Source organism: Lepus europaeus, chromosome 1, assembly GCF_033115175.1.
Source record: "Lepus europaeus isolate LE1 chromosome 1, mLepTim1.pri, whole genome shotgun sequence".
Taxonomy (NCBI): Eukaryota; Metazoa; Chordata; class Mammalia; order Lagomorpha; family Leporidae; genus Lepus; species Lepus europaeus.
In genome coordinates, this window is record NC_084827.1 from 128637846 (window position 1) to 128663168 (window position 25323).

Sequence of the window (25323 nt, forward strand, 5' to 3'; positions counted from 1 at the left end):
ACTTGACGAGTGTTCGGCCATGAGTGCCTTGTTACAACAGACATATGCTGTTTTAAAGGAAAGGGGTTTTGTCCTGAAATATTTAAAGACAATTGAAATCTGCACAAATGAATTTTATTACACTAGGATAGAAAACAGTAAAAAGTAAAATAAAAGGATTTAGTACCATAAATATATGTAATACGCTATAACATGTGTTCTAGAAAAGCCATATTTTAAGAGGCAAATCATAGTACTTGTCGAGTTAGCAATTATTCCAAATCATTTGGATTAATGCTAATGAAAAATTCATTTTCATGTGTCCTGTGAAAAATAATTAATATAAATATCAATTCAATGTTGATAGAAGAATCTATTCCAAAGCTCATTCAACATGAGGTTTCCTATGCAGTGTGGCAGGGAAGCAGCGTGCAGTACCAGGGCTTCTCTGCTGACTATAAATGTTCCCCTACTTGGATGAAGTCTCAGTAAGGCATTTATAAATCCCTTTCTTTCTTCTCATCACATTTTTATTTCTGCTTATATCTGTTTTTAGTTGCTGCTTTTGACCATTCTACATTGTGTCATTAATTTAAAACAACTAAAATGAGAGAAATGATAAAAGCATCCAAAGAATCAATACTTACATTAATTTATCATATTAATATAAGAAACATGAGCACTATATATTATCTTTTAGGTAACAAGTACCACAGACCTTTACAAAACTAATTATTTTCACATGGTACTTTTTATTTTTTATTTTAATTTTAATTAAATTTTAACATATTCAATATGATTTGTAGATACAAATCTAAGAACATACTGATATCCCCTGAGAGTTTTTCTGAGAGTTTACGTGAATTATGCTGTTTTAAAAATGATTTATTTATTTATTTGAAAGGCAGAGTTACAGAGAGGCAGAAGCATAGACTGAGGATGGGGGGAAAGAGAGTCTTCTACCCGCTGGTTCACTTGCAAGATGGCCTCAATGGCCAGAGTTGCACCAATCTGAAGCCAGGAGCCAGGAGCTTCTTCCAGTTCTCCCACATGGGTGCAGGGACCCAAAGACTTGGACCATCTTCAACTGCTTTACCAGACCATAGCAGAGAGCTGGATCAGAAGTGGAGCAGTTGGGACTCGAACCGGTGCCCATATGGGATGCCAGCACTGCAGGTGGCAGGTTTACCTCCTACACCCCAGCACAGGCCCATATTTAAAGGTTTTGAAGATAAAGTATGGAAGGTAGAATTTGAAATCACTTTTATACCCAAAAGTGGGACAATGGGAAGATTTCCAGACTAAAGAAAGTCCTGTTGTGATTTTTTCTTTTTTTTTTTTTAAGGTAAACTTCCTTTAAATTTTTTTTCTTTATTTATTTGAAAGGCAGAGTTATAGCAAGAGGAGAGAGAGAGAGAGAGAGAGAGAGAGAGAGAAACAAAAAAACACAGAGTTTTTACTTCCCAAATGACTTCAACAGCCAGGACTGGGCCAGGCTGAAACCAGGATCCAGGGAGTTCTTCCAGGTCTTCCACATGGGTAGCAGGGGGCCAAGCGCTTGGGCCATGATCTCCGCATTTCCCAGGTCATTGGCAAGGAGCTGGATCAGAAGTGTAGTGGCCAGGACAGGAACCAGCATCTGTACGCATTGCCAGCTTCTCAGAAGGAGGCTTAACCCACCACATCACGATGCTGGCCTTAGGAAAGCCCTGTTTCTAAAGAAATTTCAATACACCGTTAACAGTCCATGACTATTGCACATTGGTTGAGTAGCTGGCTATGAGAATTTTCTGAAATCTAGAGACAGAGTAAATGAAAACAAGAACTTGAAAACAAAAAGGTAACAGTGGAATTTATGTTACTCATGGGAAAATGTCACGCCAAGGGAGCACAATGATAAGGAAAGGTGATGGAGAGGAAAGAGCAGGAGAGGAAAGAATTTCAGTGATGTTTCACAAGGGGCTGTTATTTCTGTTGAGAGACAGTGTATCTGTGTCCAGAGTCAATAACGGACATTAGGGAAGCAAAAACCCTTACGTGTAGATTGGAGTTAGAGAGTTGCAGAAATCCCAATGGAAAATGCATTGTTTTTCCTTTCAGAACCATAAGAAAGGGAGAACTGTGTTGTTATAAGGCCACAAGGAGGCCTGTATTACAATAGGAAATGGAGTTCTGAGAAGCATGAATTATATTAATTCCTAAAGAACTATAATACATTATCAATCAATGGAAATAGAACTGTGGTCCAGTGAGACAGGAGAATCGCTAGGGTTGTTTCAGTCTGATGGATTGCAGTAATTCTCTGTCTATAGACAGCTGTCAAAAAGACCAAAGTAGCACTTTCTCTAAAATCATATTGAACAAGATACAATAGTTTATTGAATATCCAATTTCTATGTTTATGTATGACCCAGAAAGTGCAACTTACAAAAAAAAGTCATATTTTTAGCCTAAAAACCATATAAGAAATTTGCACAAAATACTTTGAAATGCCTCCAAGTCATTTCTGGCAAAAATAAAAACCACCAAATTATAAATTCTTTTCTCATGCACTTTGAGTTAAAATTATGTAAAATACACATAAAAAATAGCGTTCAGTGAGTAAAATATCTAGCTTTCACAAATAAGGGAAGCTCTAAATGGATCTATAAAATTCTAAGAAATGTGAAAGTAATGTCTTTTTTTCATTTTAGTATTTCTCACAGTGCCTAGCATAGCAAATTAACTGATTTAGAGACTTTCTTAATGTGAGCTGTTTTTTTATTGTCTATCTGTTTGTCTGTCTATCTATCTATCTAATCATCTACCTATATATCATCAGTCTCTTAAAAGCTCTTGCATATTTTTGAAGCTATAATAATTTTATGAGTTTGTGCTTCATGGGGGAATTTCAGCATGACTTTCAGTATCTTAGTGCATTTTACAGCATTCTGTGCAAGGCATATGCCATAAGAAAATCATTGAATATTATTGAAAATAATTCAGAAATAACATTGAAAGAAGGAAAAGCAAAAAAAAAAAATTTAAAAAGAAGGAAAACACAAATAAGAGAGAGGCCAGAAAAATGTAGCTTATGACTTAAAACTGAAATTTTTTAGAAAGCCAAATAAAAAGAAAATTCTTAATGGTTTATGTATTCTAACTTCTTTTCATAAAATTTTCTTCTTTGTTTTGCTTGATAAAGCAAATGTTGCAATATTAGGAAAAGAAATGATAAAGGAATCTATGATGGTGGCTTTTTTAACAAGTAATTCCCAAGTAGTTCTCCATTGAAAACAAAAGCATGGTAGACATATCTTTATATACAGGGTAAAGAAAGGAAACACAGGGAGAAAAATGTGGGACCCAAGAGAATAGGGATCACTTATTTCCAATGTCATACTATGTGGGCCAAGTCACTCTCCACAGTGTATTTAATTGGGATCATGTTAAAACAATATGGAGAGATTTAACACCTTAAAGATATGTGTTCTTCTTCGTGAACATAAATTTGTGTTAGTTTTAGTTAAGGCACTTTATCCCAAGTAAGATTTTATGTTTTTAATATGCATATAGGGTCTTCAAAACATTCATAAGCACTGTGCATTATCAAAAATTATTCATGGATTTAAAAATTTTTAACAAAAATACTCCTTATCTTTTAATTTCATTTTCCACATTTTGAAATGCTGTTGTATTTTTGGAATTAATTAGTGTATTTTATGTAATTTTAAATATGTTACTAATTTCAATAGTATACTTATCATATTTAGCACTCCTTTCATTATTAAAGAAAATATATTTCAATAATTTGCTAAAATTAAAACATTTTCATATGTGAAAAAATTCCAAGTAAGGATGGAATGTATATTAAATCTGTATTCTACAAAATTTTCATGAAATGAAAAAATTATCTGTGAATTCATATAATAATGCTTCAGAAAATCTAATGAAGACACTATGAATCTTTGCTATCCATTTAATGAAAAATGCACAATTCTTCCCACAGGTATTTATTGCCTGAAACCTCTTTTAATATAAATTGACTATTTGTCAATGTTTTTTTTAATCAATTTTACCACCCTGTCCCACCACCTACAACCATGGTGCTGATACTAAAATACAGAAAGTGAACCTATCATAAGTTTATTTTCTTAAGCAGCAGGATCTGAGTTGATATTTTCAAACCCAACAGTGTTTTTAAATCTTGAAAAATCTCCAGAACAGGAAATATACCTGTTCTGAATAGTATTCAGCTTAATTCATAGTTTTATCATTGAATGCACATAATGAGGTAATTGATAAATCCTGGGAAATACAATAGTATGATTGGACCCTTACTGGAAAAGGGCATGAAAATGTTCGAATAGGTATTTCAGATACAAACCACAGTAAATAATATTTGAATAAAAATGTTTCAAACTATATATTTTAATACAACTACGGATGATTTAATAAGAACTGGAAGAAGATACCACAACATTAGGGTATCAACTGAGATGACTAAAGTACAAATATATGCTGAGTATATGCTATATTAATTTTTTCTTTTCTATGTTTTTTGAAAATTTGAATAAATAAATGCCAATGCCTATCCTACACTATTTGAAAGGAAATATTTCCATGAATGAATGCAATCTTCCCTTAGATTTACTCCAGAGAGGTAAACATGTAAAATATCTTTTTAGATGTGTCAGAATAATCTAATTGAATTGATGAGTTTTCTATCAAAGGAAAGTATGTGCTTCCAGGTGTAGCTCCTAATCCATTAGCACTCACCACAAAAGGAAACTCACAATCTATAAAATATGATGCTATTTTATTAACATAATGAGGCAAATAACATTATAGAATATTATAAACACATGATAAAAACAAGTGTTTTATTAAAATATATTTGAAAAAATGTTCATTCAGCATTTTCATTCTGTTGTGATTTCCCAAAATATTTAACTAATGCAAAATTATACTACAGGTATGTTGTAAGGTTCAACATGCAGTATACTGTTGCTATTATGATAAGCATAAAGTTTTCATCTTTTTCAGTGTCAGTTCTTATCTGTTAGAATTATTCCTCATCAATTATTTACTGTATTGAGGTATCTTCATTATGACCATTATAACTGTATACTCAAAGCTCAATTTGTCTCTAATATTTCAGAGTTATCTATTTTCCTTGACTTCAATATAGAAATACTTTTGTTTCACTCCTTTATATTAAAATGTTAGTGATACTTGAATTTTCTTGGGAAAATGTTCCTTTGTAAATAACCTATATATTTAAGAGGTGAAGCTAGGGTAAGACTGGTTTCTGTGGAAGACTGTAACCTGAAGTAACTAAATTGTCCAAGACATAGATGCTAGAAAAAGATGATTTCATCTCTGAATCATTCTTAGAATGGCAAGTCTTGGCAACATCAATTGCAGAAGTTATAAGAAGAGCATAACATATTTGATAACATATAATGTAGCATGAAAAAGGCTTGAGCATGGGTTGAGCATGGGTTTCTACCTTTAAGGCACAGTTTACCCAAATCTTTATTAACATGTGCTGCTAATGAAATGTCTTAGCTCCAAAAATTCCTTTTTCTGTTCGATAATTTTACCATTTTATTCTCTATACAAGACCTTTCATCAGCATATTTATGCCCATGAAGTTCGCTATCTCTTCTCTACCATTGCCTACCCCCTTGTCAAATCATAGTTGCATATATCACATCAATCCTTGAGTACTAGATTGTATTCTGATTAATAATTCAATCCACAACACAGTGTCCTCTTCAGAACAGTTTGCCTTCAGAAGTACCCTTAGCAACAACGGCAAAACAACAATTTATTGAATATCTATGTGACTCAAGCACTCTTCTAGGTAACTGGAACAAATCGCTTAGATAAAAAGAACAATAAAACCAATAAAAACGGAAAAAACATCAAACATTTTTCCTTCATTGAATTTATCTTCTTGTTGAGGGAGATATGGAAAATGGCCACATGAGTAAAGATTTGAATGATGTGATCTAAGTATCCTTTGAGATAGTTGATGATGGGTATTCCAGGCAACTGTTCAAAGATGCAGGATGACCACAGCAGAAGGGCCAACCGCTATGGCTGAAACACAGTGAAGAAAATACAGAATAGCTGGACATTTGGTCAGAGACATAATGAGTAACTACTAATGAATTGCCATTCTCTGTTGATTCACCTTTACATTATATTCACCTTTACACTTATTTTCCCTCTCCCACATCTACACTGGAACTGTGTACATCTCCCATATCTTTGGGTTGGGTCATTACAATTGTACTCTTTCCCTTATTCATCCCCGAATGCAATACATCTTGCATTGGAAGCTTTCTGGTCCTCTTTAATTTTAAAAAATCTTTTTTGGGGGAGGTTGTGTGGGGGAGAGAAACTACCATCCTCTGAATCCAGGCATTCTTATGCCCTCAATGAAGCAGCTCATGGGCAGGAACCCAGTTACTGGAGCAATCATGACTATATCCAAGGTCTTTATTAGCAGGAAGCTGGAGTTAGGAGACAGAGCTAAGTATCAAACCCAGGTGTCCTGATGTAGGGTGTGAGCCTGTTTACCACATACCACTAGGACAAACACATTCCCTCCTAGAGTTGTTTAAACAACAGAATATTAATTCAAGCTTCTTACCGATTTCAGCTACTCAGATCTTTGACTCCAGCACCTTCAAACAGGTATGTTTAACTCATGTAAATGTCAGCACTGTGAAAGCCTTTCAGATTACCTGCCATGGCCTCACCCTCCCTCTGCAGTCTTTTTCTGTTGTTAATCAAGCCGATCCTCCTTTTTCTCACACTATTTCAGTCACTCTTTTCTGTCTTTCAGGGTCTTAGACTCCCTTATCTATTCTCCATCCACAGACATGGGATGTCTTCAGCACCATTCCCTTTTTTTGAATGGTGTCCGTGTGCTGAATGTATTTATTCTTCCGGGCACTGTTGAAAAGTCCACCTACTGAGGATATTTCCTCTGATTCTTTCTTCCTCTGCAATCTATATTAAGGCAAGTTCTTGTTATTTATTCTCAGAACTCATTGTGTTTCCTTCACATGCACACTGGATTTCATAATTTTGCATTTATTTTCTATCCATGGTAACTTCCTGCTAAAATATTCTTGTCGTGAGGATATATATCTTATATAAATTTGCTTACACTTTTATTTCAGAGCCTAGCATGCTATGTATGTAGAAAGTGCTCAATTAAAATTTGTACATATTGAATAATATACCACTAATAACATTCATTTCCTTATTTCCTAACAATGATTCAGATATGTAATCCTCATAGATGTAGACCACAATTCCATAATTTGTGTATTAACATGTTACTTTATAAATTTGTAGATTGCAAAATTCTAATTCACAAAACTAATAAGGTATTGGTTGAAATTAAAAATTCCAGGGCCAGTGCCATGGCTCGCTTGGTTAATCCTCCGCCTTGCGGCACCAGCATCCCATATGGGCACCGGGTTCTAGTCCCAGTTGCTCCTCTTCTAGTCCAGCTCTCTGCTGTGGCCCAGGAGGGCAGTGGAGGATGGCAAAGTGCTTGGGCCCTGCACCCGCATGGAAGACCAGGAGGAAGCACCTGGCTCCTAGCTTCGGATCTGCACAGCGCCAGCTGTAGCGGCCATTTGGAGAGTGAACCAACGGAAGAAGACCTTTCTCTCTGTCTTTCTCTCGCTCACTGTCTATAACTCTACCTATCAAATAAATAAAGAAATTAAAAATTCCAAATTTCTCTGCCATCCTCTAAAGTCAAAACCTTTTTCTTCTCATAAGAATATGTAAATTTTCATTCATATCAAAATCAGTAGAAATTTTTTTAAAACATACTAAAAATAGTTTTGATATTGTTGATCCCAAATTAGTGTATTGGCTGCTTAGATTTTTTTCCTCAAAAATTCAACATGCATCATTTCTCTGGTTGTCTCCGTGAGATGCATGTCACAGAAAATATCAGTAATATCTTGTAAATGCAAGTTATTTTTGAGCTTTCTTGGTTTCCTTAATAACATACTTGTTGCAGACACTGACAGGAGACAGGCTGCTTCTCCTATAATTGATGATATATTTCACTGCTTTCAAGACCTGTCTGACTCTTGATGACAACACTCTCCAAGACCTACTGGATATTTAAGGTTCATACTACTGCATCTTATCCATCTTGTTCCCTCCAAGAAATATATGTGTTTAATTTATTTTTCTTTTATAAATAAGGATATCTACATTTGTTAAAATGGAAATTTCTTTTTATATATCATTTTTCTTTAAACCATCTATTTCTATTCTCTGAGAATAATAGAGCATTTGCTTCCTATAGAATGATTATGTCCTTATCATTGCTGGTATGATATCTTTTTTCTATTAGAAAAGATATATTAAATCTACCACATCACAGCCTTCCTTCATCAGATTTACAGGTATTTTACTCTAATACTTTTATGTTTTCTTTCACTTTAATTTGTGCAGCTATTTGATCATTTTAATCTTTATCTCATTATCATTTTAACTATTAAACAACTAGCATTAGATATGACATGATGAATAGTGTGTTGATTTTTGCTTTTAACTTTGACCTTAGTTAAGTCCCATGGTTTTAGGTGTTTTAATAAATAAACATGTAGAAATCCAATCATTTTCAACAAAATGGAGGAATCTGGAAAACATTATGCTGAGTGAAATGAGCCAGTCCCAAAGGGACAAATATCGTGTTCTCCCTGATCGGTGACAACTAACCGAGCACCAAAAAGGAAACTTGTTGAAGTGAAATGGACACTATGAGAAATGGTGACTTGATCAGCCCTTGCCCTGACTGTTGATGAATAACTTAATAGGTTATCCCTCTTAGTATTTTTTTTTTGTTTGTTCTACTTAATACTATTGGTTTAATTCTGTAATTAATACACAGTTATTCTTAAGTGTTGAAACTTAACTGAAAAGTGATCCCTGTTAAATATAAGAGTGGGAATAAGAGAGGGAAGAGATATACAATTTGGGACATGCTCAAGCTGACTTTCCCCAAATGGTAGAGTTAGAAACATACCAGGGGATTCCAATTCAATCCCATCAAGGTAGCATGTACCAATGCCATCTCACTAGTCCAAGTGATCAATTTCAGTTCACAATTGATCACACTGATAGGTCTAAGAGTCAAAGGGATCACATAAAAAAAACTAGTGTCTGAATAATACTAACCGATAGAATAAAAAAGGGAGAGAATGATCCAACATGGGAAGTGGGATACACAGCAGACTCATAGAATGGCAGATGTCCTAAACAGCACTCTGGCCTCAGAATCAGCCCTTAAGGCATTGGGATCCAGCTGAAAAGCCCATGAGAGTATTTCAGGCATGGAAAGCCAAGGCACTCACTCTGGCAAAAAAAAAAAAAATGACCTAAATGAAAGATCTCTGTGAGTGAGATCCCAGTGGAAGGAATGGGTCATCAAAGAAGGAGGTACCTTTCTCTGAAGAGAGGAGAGAACTTCCACTTTGACTACGACCTTGTCTAAATATGATCAGAGTCGGTGAACTCAAAAGGCTTCCATAGCCTTGGCATCTCATTACAAGAGCCTAGGGTGATTATTGATGCCATAAACAAGAGTGTCAAATTGTTAAGTCAACAACAGGAGTCACTGTGCACTTACTCCCCATGTAGGATCTCTGTCCTTAATGTGCTATACATTGTGATTTAATGCTATAACTAGTACTCCAACAGTATTTTTTCACTTTGTGTTGCTATGTGGGTGCAAACAGTTGAAATCTTTACTTAATATATGCTAAACTGATTTTCTGTATATAAAGAGAATTGAAAATGAATCTTGATGTGACTAGAAGGGGAGAGGGAGTGGGAAAGGGGAGGGTTGTAGGTGGGAGGGAACTTATGTGTGGGGGAAAGCCATTGTAATCCATATGCTGTACTTTAGAAATGTATGTTCATTAAATAAGTGTTAAAAAATAAATAAATAAATAAATAAACATGTAAATAATATATACAGTTCTGGTGTAGCATCACAATTAAGTTGAGAAAACAAATCATTTGTCCTCATGATGTGTTTTAGAGAATGCTGTTTGATAGATAGCTTTCCTGTGGGGGAAAAGCATGTTATAAAGAATATCTTTTGGAACCTGATGATAGAAGAATCATAAAATATCATGAAATTCCATATTATATGTTAATTTTGCCATGAAATCATTTGGAAATTTGGGGATGTGTATGAATACTGACCTAGCTTCCAACCTTCTTTAGTTATTCAGATCCCTCTAATGTGTAGCTACCTTGCCAAGGTCACAGAGTACCTATCAGAAGCTTCGATGTATGTTTAGCTCTGACCTGAAAAACAATAAGACAACAGCTAGGAATTAGAACACATTGAAGAATTGTGAATTACTTAGAAAGAACATAGGTTTTCATCATTGGCAGTCATAGTCATTTTTTCTTATCCTGGGATGTGCCTTAGGTTGACTGCAAGGAAAGGAATAAGACAGGAACCTCGTCAAAATTATTTTTGGTGATGACAGCTTCATCTTATCTCATTGCCCATCTTGACCACTATTATCAAATTCGGCTAGTCTACATTGCTATTTGTAACAGAGCCAAGGATCTAAAGCCAGATTCAGTAATTCTCAAGAGATGCTTAATTACTCTCAGGTGATGTTGCTAAGCAACCACTTCACCTTCTGATTCCAGAGCTTCACCTAAGTGTGGTACTCACTTTGCTCTATTGTTGCTGAATGTTAAGAGCGTTGAGAAAATGTGGCATAAAGAATTTATTTTAAACCAGATGAAAATACAAATTTAGAAAAGGAGAATTTAAAATTCAATTCTGAATTGGAAGATATACAAGTACACTTTTAAATGTTTTCCTCCTGAGTCGAGAGATTATTTTAGTGAACAGATATTTAGGGTGGAATTTCAAGAAGAATTAAGGAATTGTTTGAATAAAAAGTGATATATTTGGATTCAAAAATGGTTTAGAACAGATGTGCCTGACAGCAGGATTAACAGACTGTGCCATTGGACAGACACAGGAGTTCCCACAATTACAGGCCCCTGCTATTTCAATAGATTTGCAAAGGGCAATATCTCTCAAAAATATTACCTCAAACTTTCTGATTCTGAATTATTACTCCCATACTGTCTTCAATTTTCAGTCATCAGTTCTTGACGTTAGATTCAAATCTTTATGTTTTCCTTCTAAGAACTTGCTATCACTCGCATTACCTCTGAATAGTTTATCCATGATCATGATTTTTTTCTTACAGGATACGTAATGTTCTAGTACTGGTTATAGGTTGTTTAAGCAAACCCTTTTACAAGCTCGCTTTCCTTTCTTCCATGTCTTAAAGAGAATTTAATTCATAATGATACTGTTCTTTGAAGTGACCTTCATAAAATAGATTTGCCCACATATTTGATACCAAAGAGTAGGTCCTTTCTCACACTTACTAGTTTAGCAACTGCAGTTAAATCAAACACTAAACATCTTCTCTTAGAATAGCTAGGTCAGTGAACATAAAAGTGAACATTACATGCAATAAGCACCTATCCTTTCTGTTAATAATCATAAATCAGCTAAACTAGTTCAATTATTCATTCATTCAGACACAAGTAATAATTGTCTGCTATGTGCCAAACATCCTCAGCATACCATGCAGAGTTTATTGGTAAATGAGTCTCAGTCAGCCTTTAGCTCTTATACCTGAGGGAGAATGTACTTTTCTTATTGATTTTCATATTGTTTCTCAACCAAGATGTGATATTATTTTCACACATTAACTAAATTACAATGGTGAACTAGTGTTTGGGTAACTTTCTTTAAACATACAATTACCTGACTCGATCAAGACTCTAATATCTTTTTTATTGTAAGTTATACTCAAGGATTTAGGCTATAAGCAAGCCTACATATATGTGTACCTACCAACTGAGATGTTCATTTACCCAAAAACACAATTTGTTTTTATTTATAACTATTGCATTTGGTATTGGAACTATATAGTAGAATCAAATTTACTCAAAAAAAAAAAAAAAAAAAGCTAGAAAGGATATCATTTCCTGTTGGAAAATGTCAAACTCCATGGTGCCCTGATTTGTGATAGGTCCAAGAAAGAATTGTGTCCAAGAAAGAATTGTGTAATACTTAGAAAACACGAAAGCAAATTTCAAACATGTAAAAGGATCCCTCAGGAGTTGGCATTGTTGTGTAGCAGGTAATGTTACCACCTATGATGCTGGTATCCCATAGTATCCCATATGGGCACTGGATCATGTCCTTGTTGCTCTACTTCTGATCTAGCTCCCTGCTAATGCCCTAGGAAATTCAGCAGTAGATGACCTAAGTGCTTGGGTACCTACCACCCAAGTGGGAGCACCAGATATATCTACTGGATTTGGCCTGACCTAGTCCTGGCCTATAAGGCCATCTGAAGAGTAAAACAATGAATGGGAAATTGCTCTGTTTCTTCCTACTCTGAATTTTAAATAAATAAATAAATAATCTTTAAAAAATAAGTAAAATGACCATCCAGTAGGATTGTTTATCAAGTACCTCCAAAACACAAAATATAAAGAAATAGGAACTGTAAACATAAGACAATGAAATCTGTGTGATTTATGTTTTCCCTGAAAACATGCACTTCTAGTATATGACATGCTATAAGTTACATTAATAGTAACTATACTAGGGGCCAGTGCTGTGGTGCAGCCGGTAAAGCCATCACCTGCAGTGCCGGCATCCCATATGGGCGCCGGTTCAAGTCCTGACTGCTTCACTTCTGATCCAGCTCTCAGCTATGGCTTGGGAAAGCAGTGGAAGATGGCCCAAGTCCTTGGGTCCCTGCACCCATGTGAGAGACCTGGAAGAAGTTCCTGGCTTCAGATAGGCGCAGCTCCGGCCATTGTGGCCAATTGGGGAATGAACCATTGCATGGAAGACCTCTCTCTCTCTCTCTATCCCTCTCTCTCTCTCTGCCACTCCTCTCTGTGTAACTCTGATGTTCAAATAAATAAATAAATGTTTAAAAATTAGTAAGTGTACTATTGAGTCATAAATTGTTTTATTAGGATTTGAAGTTTAATATGAGAAAAAAAATATTCATTTCTAAACAACTTTCAATTAACCTGGACAACAGAAATGACCTTCCTGAAAGGGAAATTTGTAAAAAATATATTTAAGGCTTGAATTTAAGTAGCTTGTTTAGTGCAAAAAATAAATAAATAAATAAATAAAAGAGAGAGAGAGAGAAGAGAAAAGAAAAATAAAAAGGAAAAAGTGATGATTAAAAAATTTCTGAGAAGCTCCAACTAGGACATTCTTCCCTTAGGTTTGTACTGTGTACTTTCCTTGTTAGGAAGAATTCTAAAGTAAAGGGGATTTTTAATTTTGCTAATAGCCAAACATTTCCTATTATCTTTGACTAGGATACTCAGTTTTACACAAAAATTAATAACATCCCAATTGCTAGTGACTGTGAAATTTAGGTTTATATATGCTGAGCCACAAAATATATGAATTACATTTGTCTATGTGAAACGTGACACACATCTCCGTGGATTACACACACCAGCTGTGAAAATGTGTTACTAAATAATAAAAGTGAACAAATGCTCTCAAGAATGCTCTTTACAACATGAAAACTTCAAACATTCCAAATTTCCATTAAAAAGCCCACATGCTGAGCAGGTACAGCGGGGAGTACATATATTATTAAAGTATAATTTGATATTCTTTTACTCTTCAATTTTTGCTTTAAAAGATACGATAACTGGTAAAAATAGAGAATATACACATACTTCGTTATTATTCTTATGAGGTATAAAACTTGGAAATTTTTAACATAATAATTCTATTTTTTTCCAATATCCCAAAGTATTTTAGATAGAATTTAGGCTAATGGGAATAAATGTAAGTAAGTTTGTAGTATATAAAGCAATAGGAGATGTATGTGGAATAGTATATTCATACAGGGATCAAGCATGTACATAAATCTCTGCACCTTTCTCTTCATGCACATATAATTAATAAATGTAATGTGTACCAGAATAAAGGCATATCTTGCACACTATAAATAGTATATTATCAGTATTCAACAAAGAGAATATAAATATGCTCACTCTTATGTCAGGCACATCCAAGTTGATGTAAAGTGCTTGCCAGCCTATACATCCACTTGAACATAACTACAGCTACTGTCACATAACTCATATTCTTAATGCAGGACTTGGCACAGGTAGAATTTTCTTTGCTGGAAGAGGGTCATAACATACACACTTGTCAGTAGATTTTTGATCAATAGTACAGTACGAACTACCCTTTACATTATGGTGCATAATTTAAAAGTCAAAGAATGGACAGGTGCTATCATCAGCATATACCACGTTGTAGAAATGTTTTACTTACTTGATAACAATCACAATAACATAATTAATCATACTAATTCATGTGTTTCAAAGTAAAGCTAATTTTATATGAAACATTAAGGATAAAATAGTTCCCCATCATATATTTTATTATTTTACATATTTCTTTCAAAAGTGCCCTATTTATTTATCTTCACATTTATGTCTATTTTTATTCCTAAATCTTCTCAGATGTGGAAAAAATGATGCTGAAATTGATATGGAGACACAGGAGACCTGGAATAGCTAAAGCAATCTTGTACAACAAAAACAAAGCCAGAGGCATCACAATACCAGATTTCAGGACATACTACAGGGCAGTTGTTATCAAAATAGCTTGGTACTGTGGTAAGGTGATTTTTTAAGCGATTGGTTGGTCCTTAGCCCTGCACCAATGACTCTGCAGTTTTGTGCTATAAAAGGTTCTGTTACACACAAAGTAAATGAGTCCTTGCTACTAGACTTGGCTCCCCGCTGCGTCTGTCTCCGGGATGGGGAGGCAGGGGAACGGGCAAGCGGCGCACTTACCTTTCCTCAGACCCAGTCCATCTTCGTTCGGCTGGACTAAGACCCTGCATCTGGCACCCAACGTGGGGCACGAACGGTTACTTTTCGGCCAAGGCTAAGCGGTCTCTCATGGTAAATGAAACCTTAGTATGGGTTATGCAGTTTCGTCCCAAAAGGACCTGGCCTTAAAGGCCTTACGCTATATATATATATATATTTTTTTTTTTTTTTGGACAGGCAGAGTGGACAGTGAGAGAGAGAGACAGAGAGAAAGGTCTTCCTTTGCCGTTGGTTCACCCTCTAATGGCCGCCATGGTAGTGCGCTGCGGCCGGCGCACCGCGCTGTTCCGATGGCAGGAGCCAGGTGCTTCTCCTGGTCTCCCATGGGGTGCAGAGCCCAAACACTTGGGCCATCCTCCACTGCACTCCCTGGCCACAGCAGAGAGCTGGCCTGGAAGAGGGGCAACCGGGACAGGATCGGTGCCCCGACCGGGACGCTATATTTTTAAAAGTGTCTGGGAAGCCGTCATAACCTTGGCCCTTTGGATTCAGACGGCCAATCTCTTTTCTTGGAACACTTGGTCATGGGCAGAAGAACTCACCCTTAAGAGGGAGAGACACTTTGATACCGCCCTTAAAGAATCCTTCCACCCAGATGCTATATCCCCAACTTCTGAAGGCGAGAGGGAGAAAGAGGCAGCACAGGACTTGGGAGAGCCTAAAGACTCAGAGGAAGATGGTGGGGAGAGAGAATGGGCTAAGTTTAATCAGGAATGCAGAGAGCCCGTGGAGGCACAAACTGTTAAGGTAAAAACAAAAGTGAAATCATCCTGCCTAGTTCATCCTCCCCAGAAGGGCTGGAACCTCCCCCCCCCCATACCTCCCGGGGGCAGAGGCGGCCTCCACCTATGTAGAGCCATGGAGGGAGCTATGTGATCTGGGCACTGACGATTGCCCTGGAGAGGAGAGCAAAAATGAGGCAACCTTTGCTAAACCTTATCTGGTGAACATAAAGCAGCATAGGGAAGTGAACTCTGGGCCAGGGAACCTGCTGCCTCAGGCCTACCCTGTTAATTTAGCTCCAGGTGGCAAGAGAGCTCTGGAGTGGTATCCCTGGGAAGTGGGCCAAACTCCCCCTGGGCCCAAACCCTGCTGCAAGACATAGCTTATCACCTGTGTGTCCCCGAGGGCTGGTTGGACATGGCCAAGGCAGTCCTCAGGAGTTCCCAGTTCATAAAGTGGTGCGTCTTCTTTAAGGAGTGCTGAGTGAGGGCCGAAGCTAACCGAGCAGCTCAGCCGGCTATCCCTATTACATATGCTATGCTGGCTGGGAAGGGGAAAGGATTCTCTATGGGGATCGGGGATCCAGCAAGCTGTGCTACCTGCTCCGTACAGTAAACAAGTGAGGCAGGCAGGACTTAATGCTTGGTACAAGCTGGATGAGGGGCCCACCAAATCTCCCATTGCAGGGATGCAACAAAAGCCGGGAGAGTCATTGCCAGATTTTGTAGCTAGGGTCGAACACAGTCTCCATTGTAAGTTGCCAGCTGAGGACCTTTGGGATCAGTTTGTTAAAATGCTTGTTTGGAAAAAATGAATGCTAATCATTGGGTGGCCAGCGCTGGCCTGAGGGAGGCTCATAAATCCCCAGAGGCAGTTAAAACTAAGGTGGAGCCTTCAGGTGTGGCGGCAACCCCTAAAAGCCCAACACTGCCTCAACCCATGTGCCTCCAATTCCGCCCATGTGGCCACCCCTTTATGGTTATTCCCCTCCCTTGAATCGCCCGCCCCCATCCTGTAAACAGCGTGCCTACTCAACCCCACAGCCAGTCCTGCTAGGCCCCAGCGTGCACAGTCTTCCCTGTAGATGGGGGACCATGGCCTTTCTCTGCACTCTCTTCCAGTCAGTGTAGCCTGTTGCACCCATGCAGGCCACAGCCAGATACTCTAGGGAGACTAGCCCTAGGGCTGCTTTTTGTTCCTCTCCATTTACAATTCAATGCTGTCCTCACTAGGAAGGGAAAGAAAACTTGCCTTTGGCTACCACTGGCCTTACCTAAAAAAACAAGAACCTCAATCCATTAACCCTTTCCAACCTAATGAGTCTTTATTTGCAGTTAATAAAACTTTTCCTCCAGCACTACAGAAGTCTCTCATTCTCTGCCACTTTGTTTCAGATGTGTTTCCCTGTCCTAAGCAATGGGCTCCCATGCTGACGACCAGCTCTTTTCTGTGCTGCTGTAGTTAACTTATCTGAGAGTTTGCACATGTCTTGAAGGTTTCGTGTTTTATTGGATTTGTCTGTTTTTAATGTTTGAGTGATTACCTAACTCTGATCAGATCTACCCCAAAGCCTTGGTTAAAATACTCAGGTTATACGTACTAGTTTTTGGCTGAGTGGTTTGACTCTCTAACAGTTTAAATTCTCAAATGGAGTCTAACAACTTTGAGACTTCCAGTAAGATCCCTGGAACTCTCAAAGGATGGGACTCTAAATTTGTTAAAGTAACAACTGTTTGAGTCAATTCAAATTATATAAAATGTATTAAAATGTTGTAAATGATGTCAGACCTATGTTGTATTCATGTTTTTGCTTTCCAGCTAAAGTGGTCTTATATTCTGTGTATACAAGTCTTTACATGTCCTTGATATGCTTTAAACTTGTTTCTTTTACAAATTTGTTTTTGCAAAAACTATAGTGCCTCTTTTTAACAATATCTACTTAATTGGTTACTCTGCTGTTTCTAAAGTTAGGTCATGTAAGCTCTTTTTAGCTCTGTTAAATAGTTCTGAGTTATGTGAGGATTTTGTGTGCTAACTCTTATGTTCAAGATTTTTATTTCTGGTTTCCAAGGTAATCTAGTGTGTACTCTACTGTCTCTGTTAAGTTCAAATTAATAAAAAACATTGTTAAATATCATTATAATTAGATCTGGTCTAAAAGTGTTAAGATCACCCTGTCTGATGAAGGACTATCATTTCAGGATGTTAAAAAATTCTATTCTAACCAGATACTCTAAGTTCTCTTGGCACCTTTAACAAACTTTCTAAAAATCAAAGTTCTAAATGCTCTAAACTTTTGGTATCTCAGAAAGGGCCCCTGGAGATGTCAAAAGATATATCTCTCATCTTATAGAGATAATAACAAATTGGGATGTTTAAAAGTGCTGCCAAGATGTAAAATGATTCAACACTCTACTAAAATTCCTTACAACCCACAAAAACAGGCTATGCCTCAAAAAACAGTTATTAAAACAAAAAGGGGGAGTGGCTACCCCCCATCTACAGTTACATAAGGCCTTGTTTACCAACAATATTTTAAATTTTTCAAAAGGGTCAAGGGAATCAAGGTTCCAAAAACATTGGGGACATTTAACCCCTAAACCTCAGGTGCTCGTTAGATGGAGAGACCCTCTCACCAGACTCTGGAGAGGGCCTGACCCGCTGATTCAGTTGGGAAGAGGATTTGGCTGTGTGTTCCCCATAGGGGAGTTGACTTTGATTTGAATACTGGCCAAAAATATCAGGCCTATGCCCGAAAAGCATTGTTAAGTTCAGATTGATAAACAACCCACCCAGGGAGCAGTTTGCCCCTGAGGGAGATCCCCTTGTCTTTCCTCTTCCAGAAATGGACTAAGATCCAGAGGCAGGTGATGATGCAGATGCTGTGATCCTGACAAGAAGTGCCCAGCCCAGTGACAGGGGATTTGATGACCCAAACGTGATCATCAAAACACTTCAGGAGGACCTGAAAAAAGACAAAGAGAACAAAAAAGCCCCCTTTGGACGGCCCTTAATGGACTCTTGCCCTACCTCCTCCCTCTTTTTGGACTGCTTCTTACCCTGCTTTTAATCCTTACTATTGGCCCATGCATAATGAATAGGCTTATACATTTTATACAATAGCGCATAGAGGCAACAAGGGTAAGACAGGTTGAGGTTCATTACTAGAGGCTGGTAGCCACAGAGGGCTACGATCCCCTGAACTGGGGAAGCGCCCCCGGTGCTCTCCACATTGCCAATGACAGGTAAGATTCTGGATGGACTGGAACAACCTAAGACAGGCAGTGGAGAAAGCTCACCATGCTCCCATAATTACAAGTCATGTTACACCCCAAGACGGGGAAAGCACCCAGCGTCCTATGCCAACATAAGACAGGGCTCATGGCCAAGCTGCCTGGGTTACCAATGACGGGTAAGGGCAAGGATGGCTGGGGGCAACCTAAGACAGGGACCGCGTGCTAAAACAGAAAGGGGGAATCTGCGGGGCATGAGCGCGGCCATGGCGCAGCCAGGCCAGGCCTGGGGGCTCCGCATGCGCAGCTGCCCCCGGGTGCCTCCGCCCGAGCTGCGTGGAACGGAGCCGTGCGGAGCCGAGTAAGATGGCACCCAGAAGTAAGATGACCGGAATCCAAAGTTGTTTACCACTAAAACTAATTGGCTGTGCAACATCAGGGGAGGTGACAAAACTAGTAACAAGTGTATAGACATATGGCTAGTCCTATAGAAATCCCCTCGTAAAATGACTGTTTAAGTGATTGGTTGGTCCTTAGCCCTGTCCCAATGACTCTGCAGTTTTGTGCTATAAAAGGTTCTGTTACACATGAAGTAAATGAGTCCTTACTACTAGACTTGGCTCCCTGCTGCATCTGACTGTCTCCGGGATCGGTAGGCTGCGGAACGGGCGAGCGGTGCGCTTACCTTTCCTTGGACCCAGTCCATCCTTGTTTGGGTTGACTAAGACCCTGCAATGGCTCACATTCAGAAATCCACCAAAAACAGATGCTGGCGAGGATGTGGGGAAAAAGGGACACTAACCCACTGTTGGTGGGAATGCAAACTGGTTAAGCCACTATGGAAGTCAGTCTGGAGATTCCTCAGAAACCTGAACATAACCCTACCATACAACCCAGCCATCCCACTCCTTGGAATTTACCCAAAGGAAATTAAATCGGCAAACAAAAAAGTGGTCTGCACCTTAATGTTTATTGCAGCTCAATTCACAATAGCTAAGACCTGGAACCAACCCAAATGCCCATCAACAGTAGACTGGATAAAGACATTATGGGACATGTACTTTATAGAATACTATACAGCAGTCAAAAACAATGAAATCTGGTCATTTGCAACAAGATGCAGGAATCTGGAAAACATTATGCTGAGTGAAATATAAGCCAGTCCCAAAGGGACAAATATCATATGTTCTCCCTGATCAGTGACAACTAACTGAGCACCAAAAAGGAAACCTGTTAAAGTGAAATGAACACTAAGAAAAACGGTGACTTGATCAGCCCTTGCCCTGACTGTTGATGAACAACTTAATAGGTTATCACTCCTAGTATTTTTTTTGTTTGTTCTACTTAATACTATTGATTTAATTCTGTAATCAATACACAGTTATTCTTAAGTGTTGAAACTTAACTTTAAAGTGATTGCTGTTAAATATAAGAGTGGGAATAAGAGGGAAGAGATGTACAGTTTGGGACATGCTTAAGCTGACTTGCCCCAAACGGTAGAGTTAGAAACATACCAGGGGATTCCAATTCAATCCCATCAAGGAGGCATGCACCAATGCCACCTCACTAGTCCAAGTGATCAATTTCAGTTCACAATTGATCACACTGATAGGTCTAAGAGTCAAAGGGATCACACAAACAAGACAAGTGTCTGCTAATACTAACTGATAGAATCAAAAAGGAAGAGAACGATCCAGCATGGGAAATGGGATACACAGCAGACTCATAGAATGGCAGATGTCCTAAACAGCACTCTGGCCTCAGAATCACCCCTTTAGGTATTCGGATCCAGCTGAAAAGCCCATGAGAGTATTTCAGGCATGGAAAGCCAATGCACTCACTCTGGCAAAAAAAAAAAAAAAAAAAATGACCTAAATGAAGGATCTCCGGGCATGAGGATCCCAGTGGAAGGAGTGGGTCATCAAAGAAGGAGGTACCTTTCTCTGAAGGGAGGAGAGAACTTCCACTTTGACTACGACCTTGTCTAAATATGATCAGAGTCGGTGAACTCAAAAGGCTTCCATAGCCTTGGCATCTCATTACAAGAGCCTAGGGTGATTATTGATGCCATAAACAAGATTGTCAATTTGTTAAGTCAACAACAGGAGTCACTGTGCACTTACTCCCCATGTAGGATCTCTGTCCTTAATGTGCTGTACATTGTGATTTAATGCTATAACTAGTACTCCAACAGTATTTTTCACTTTGTGTTGCTATGTGGGTGCAAACAGTTGAAATCTTTACTTAATATATACTAAACTGATCTTCTGTATATAAAGAGAATTGAAAATGAATCTTGATGTGACTGGAAGGGGAGAGGGAGTGGGAAAGGAGAGGGTTGCAGGTGGGAGGGAAGTTATAGGGGGGCGGAGCCATTGTAATCCTTAAGCTATACTTTGGAAATTTATATTCATTAAATAAAAGTTAAAAAAAAAACCTAAATGAACTTCATAAAAAAAAAACTTAAAATGCATTAACATTCTAATAACACTCTCTTCCCTTTGTTCACTGCTTTTCTTTTCTTTTTAAATTTAAATATTTACATAAAATGAATTTTTGTTCATATCTATGTTAATGTATGCACATTTCTCCTTAAAAATGATTTTTGGATATTTGCACCACACAGTAAATTCACAGAGCCAATATAGTGTTAGCATGCCCTCTTCCCAATTTCTCTTAAGATTAACTTCTTCCATAGCCAGGCTATTTTGTCAAATTTAATAAATTATAATTAGTATAATACTATCACCTACAAACTAAAGATTTTTATTAAGCAGTTCTCTGTGTTTTTTATCAATAATGTTGTTTTCTAATTATTGGATCCAACAAAAATGCATTTAGCTTATGGAGATTTGTTTTTTAAATATTATTTATTTATTTTCAAATTTGTTATCCACAATACTTATACATTTATGGGCTACAATATGACATTTCTTTTTCTTTCTTTTTAATAAAGTTTTATTTTATTTATTTGAAAGGCAGAGTTACAGAGAGAAAGGGAGGGAGAGGCAGGGAGAAAGATATCTTCCAACTGCTAGTTCACTCCCCAACTAGCCTCAATGGCCAGGGCTGTGCCAGGCTTAAACCAGGAGGCAGGAGCCTCTTCTAGGTCTCCCATATGGGTGTAGGGACACAAGTTTCCATTGCTTTCCCAGCAACATTAGCAGGGAGCTGGATTGTAAGTGGGGGCAGCCAGAAGATGGATGCCAGCATCACAGGCAGCAGCTTTACTCTCTAAGCTACAATTCTGGCCCAAGTATAACATATCAATTCGTGTATGTACAGTATCTACTGATCAGATCAGGGTAATCAATATTTTCCCTTCAATGACATTATTTTCTGATAGAAAATTTGAGCTCATTCTATTTGCTCATAAATATGTCATTATGAAATGTAGCATCCCAGCATACTATGTAACAGTACAACTTATTATTTTGATATAACTCTGACTTGGTACTCATTAATTTGCAATGGTTTTTAAAAAAATTTTTAAGGTAAACAAATTTAATGTGCTTGAAACATATAGATTTAGGAACACAGTTATATTTCTCACTCTACCCTCTCTCCTGCCTAAGGTCCTACTCTTCACCTCCTTCCTTTCTTATTTCCTCTCAATTTTCACAATGATCTATTTTTAGTTTACTTAATACTCATAAGGTTAATCCCACATTAAACAAAGTGTTCAAAAATTTTATGAAGAAAAAACCAAAAAAAAAAAAAACCACTGTTTCTCAAGGTTCATTCTGTTTCTCAACAGAAAAGACAAGAGTTATAAATAATGCAATCATTAAATCTCAAAATTTCAATTTAATTCTCATGTATTACATTTTTTGGTACTCTATTAGTTGCTGCAAATCAGGATAAACATATGGTATCTGTCTATTTGGGAGTGGCTTATATCGCTAAGTATAATGGTTTCCAGTTGCATCCATTTTGTTGCCAAATACAGTATTTCATTATTTTTTTATTTCTGAGTAGTATTTCATAGTGTACAAATACCCTTATTTCTTTCTTTATCTAGTGATAAGTTCATGGATATTTGATTGTTGATTCTATATTTTTGCTATTGTGATTTGAGTTGCATAAACATGGGGGTACAGATAACTATTTGATATGCTGATTTCATTTTGTTTCAGGAATGGGATTGCTGGATCATATGGTATACCCATTATCACCTTTCTCTGATATCTTCATACAGTCTGCCACAATTGTTGTAACAGTTTACATTCCCATGAAAAGTTGTTTAAGGTACATCTTTTCCCAAATCCTCAACAGTATTTATTGTTTATTGATTTCTGTATGAAAGCCATTCTAACTGGGTAAGGTGAAACCTCATTATTTTAAGAATTTCTTTATTTAATTTAAAAGGCAGATCTACAGAGAGGCACAGGCAGAAAGAGAAAGACAGAAGTCTTCCATCTGCTGGTTCACTTCCCAGATGACCACAATGGCCAGAACTGAGCCAATCTGAAGCCAGGATCAAAGAGCTTCTTCCAGGTCTCCCAAATGGGTGCAAGCACCCATGGACTCTGGCCATCTTCTACTGCTTTCCCAGGCCTTAGCAGAGACCTGGATCAGAAGTGAAGCAGCCGGAACTCAAACCAGTGACCATAGGGATGCCAGTACAGCAGGCAGTGGCTTTCCCCACTAGGCTTCAGTGCTGGCCCCCTCATTTTGGTTTTGATTTGCATTTCCCTGATGGTTAGTGATCCCAGCATTTTTTCATGTTTCTGTTGGCCATTTGAATTTACTCTTTTGAAAAATGCCTATTTAAGTCCTTTGCCCATTTCTTAACTGGATTGTTTTGTTATTGTTGAGTTTCTTGAGCTCTTTTTTTTCCAACTATAGCCTTTTATTTTTTCAATTTTTATTTAATAAAGATAAATTTCCAAAGTACAACTTTGATTTTTCCCCTTGTAACCTCCCTCCCAACCACAACTATCCCATCTCCCAGACCCTCTCCCATCGCATTCTTCATCAAGATTCATTTTCAATTATCTTTATATACAGAAAATCAACTTAGTATATACTAAGTAAAGATTTCAACAGTTTGCACCCACACAGAAACACAAAGTATAGAGTACTGTTTGAGTAGTAGTTTTACCCTTAATTCTCATAGTACAACACATTAAAGACAGAGATACTACATGGGCAGTAGGTGCACAGTGATCCCCGTTGTTGATTTAACAACTGACGTTCTTATTTATGACATCAGCAATCAGCCAAGGCTCTTGGCATGAGCTGCCAAGGCTATTAAAGCCTCTTGAATTCAGAAACCCTGATCATATTTAGGTAAGGCCATAGTCAAAGTGGAAGTTCTCTCCTCCCTTTAGAGAAAGGTACCTCCTTCTTTGATGGCTCATATTTACCGCTGGGATCTCACTCACAGAGATCTTTCATTTAGGTCATGTTTTTTCCTACAGTGTCTTGGCTTTCCATGCCTGAAATGCTCTCATGGGCTTTTTAGCCAGATCCACATGCCTTAAGGGCTGATTCTGAGCCAGAGTGCTGTTTAGGACATCTGACATTCTATGTCCCATTTCCCATGTAGGATCATTCTCTCCTTTTTAATTCTATCAGTTAGTATTAGCAGACACAAGTCTTGTTTATGTGATCCCTTTGACTCTTAGACCTATCATTATGATCAATTATGGGCCGGAGCCATGGCTCAATAGGCTAATCCTCTGCCTGTGGCGCCGGCACACTGGATTCTAGTCCCAGTCAGGGTGCCAGATTCTGTCCCGGTTGCCTCTCTTCCAGGCCAGCTCTCTGCTGTGGCCCGGGAGTATAGTGGAGGATGACCCAAGTGCAGGCACCCCATGGGAGACTAGGAGAAGCACCTGGCTCCTGGCTTCGTTTCAGCGCAGTGCACCGGCCGCAGTGGGCATTGGAGGGTGAACCAATGGCAAAGGAAGACCTTTATCTCTGTATCTATCTCTCACTGTCCACTCTGCCTGTCAAAAAAAAAAAATAATCAATTATGAACTGAAACCGATCACTTTGACTAGTGAGATGGCATTGGTACATGCCACCTTGATGGGATTGAATTGGAATCCCCTGGAATGTTTCTAACTCTACCATTATGAGTAAGTCCGAGTGTGCATGTGCAGAAGTGTACATCTCCTCCCTCTCTTGTTTCCACTCTTATATTTAACAGGGATCACTTTTCAGTTAAATTTAAACACAAGAATAATTTTGTGTTAATTAAAGAGTTCAACCAAAGGTATTAAGTAGAACAAAAAAAATACTAAAAGGAATAAAATAGTAAGTTATTCCTCGACAATCAGTACAAGGGCTGATCAAGTCATTGTTTCTCATAGTTGTCCATTATACTTATACAGGTTTCCTTTTAGGTGCTCAGTTAGTTGTCACAGATCAGGGAGAACATATGATATTTGTCCCTTTGGGA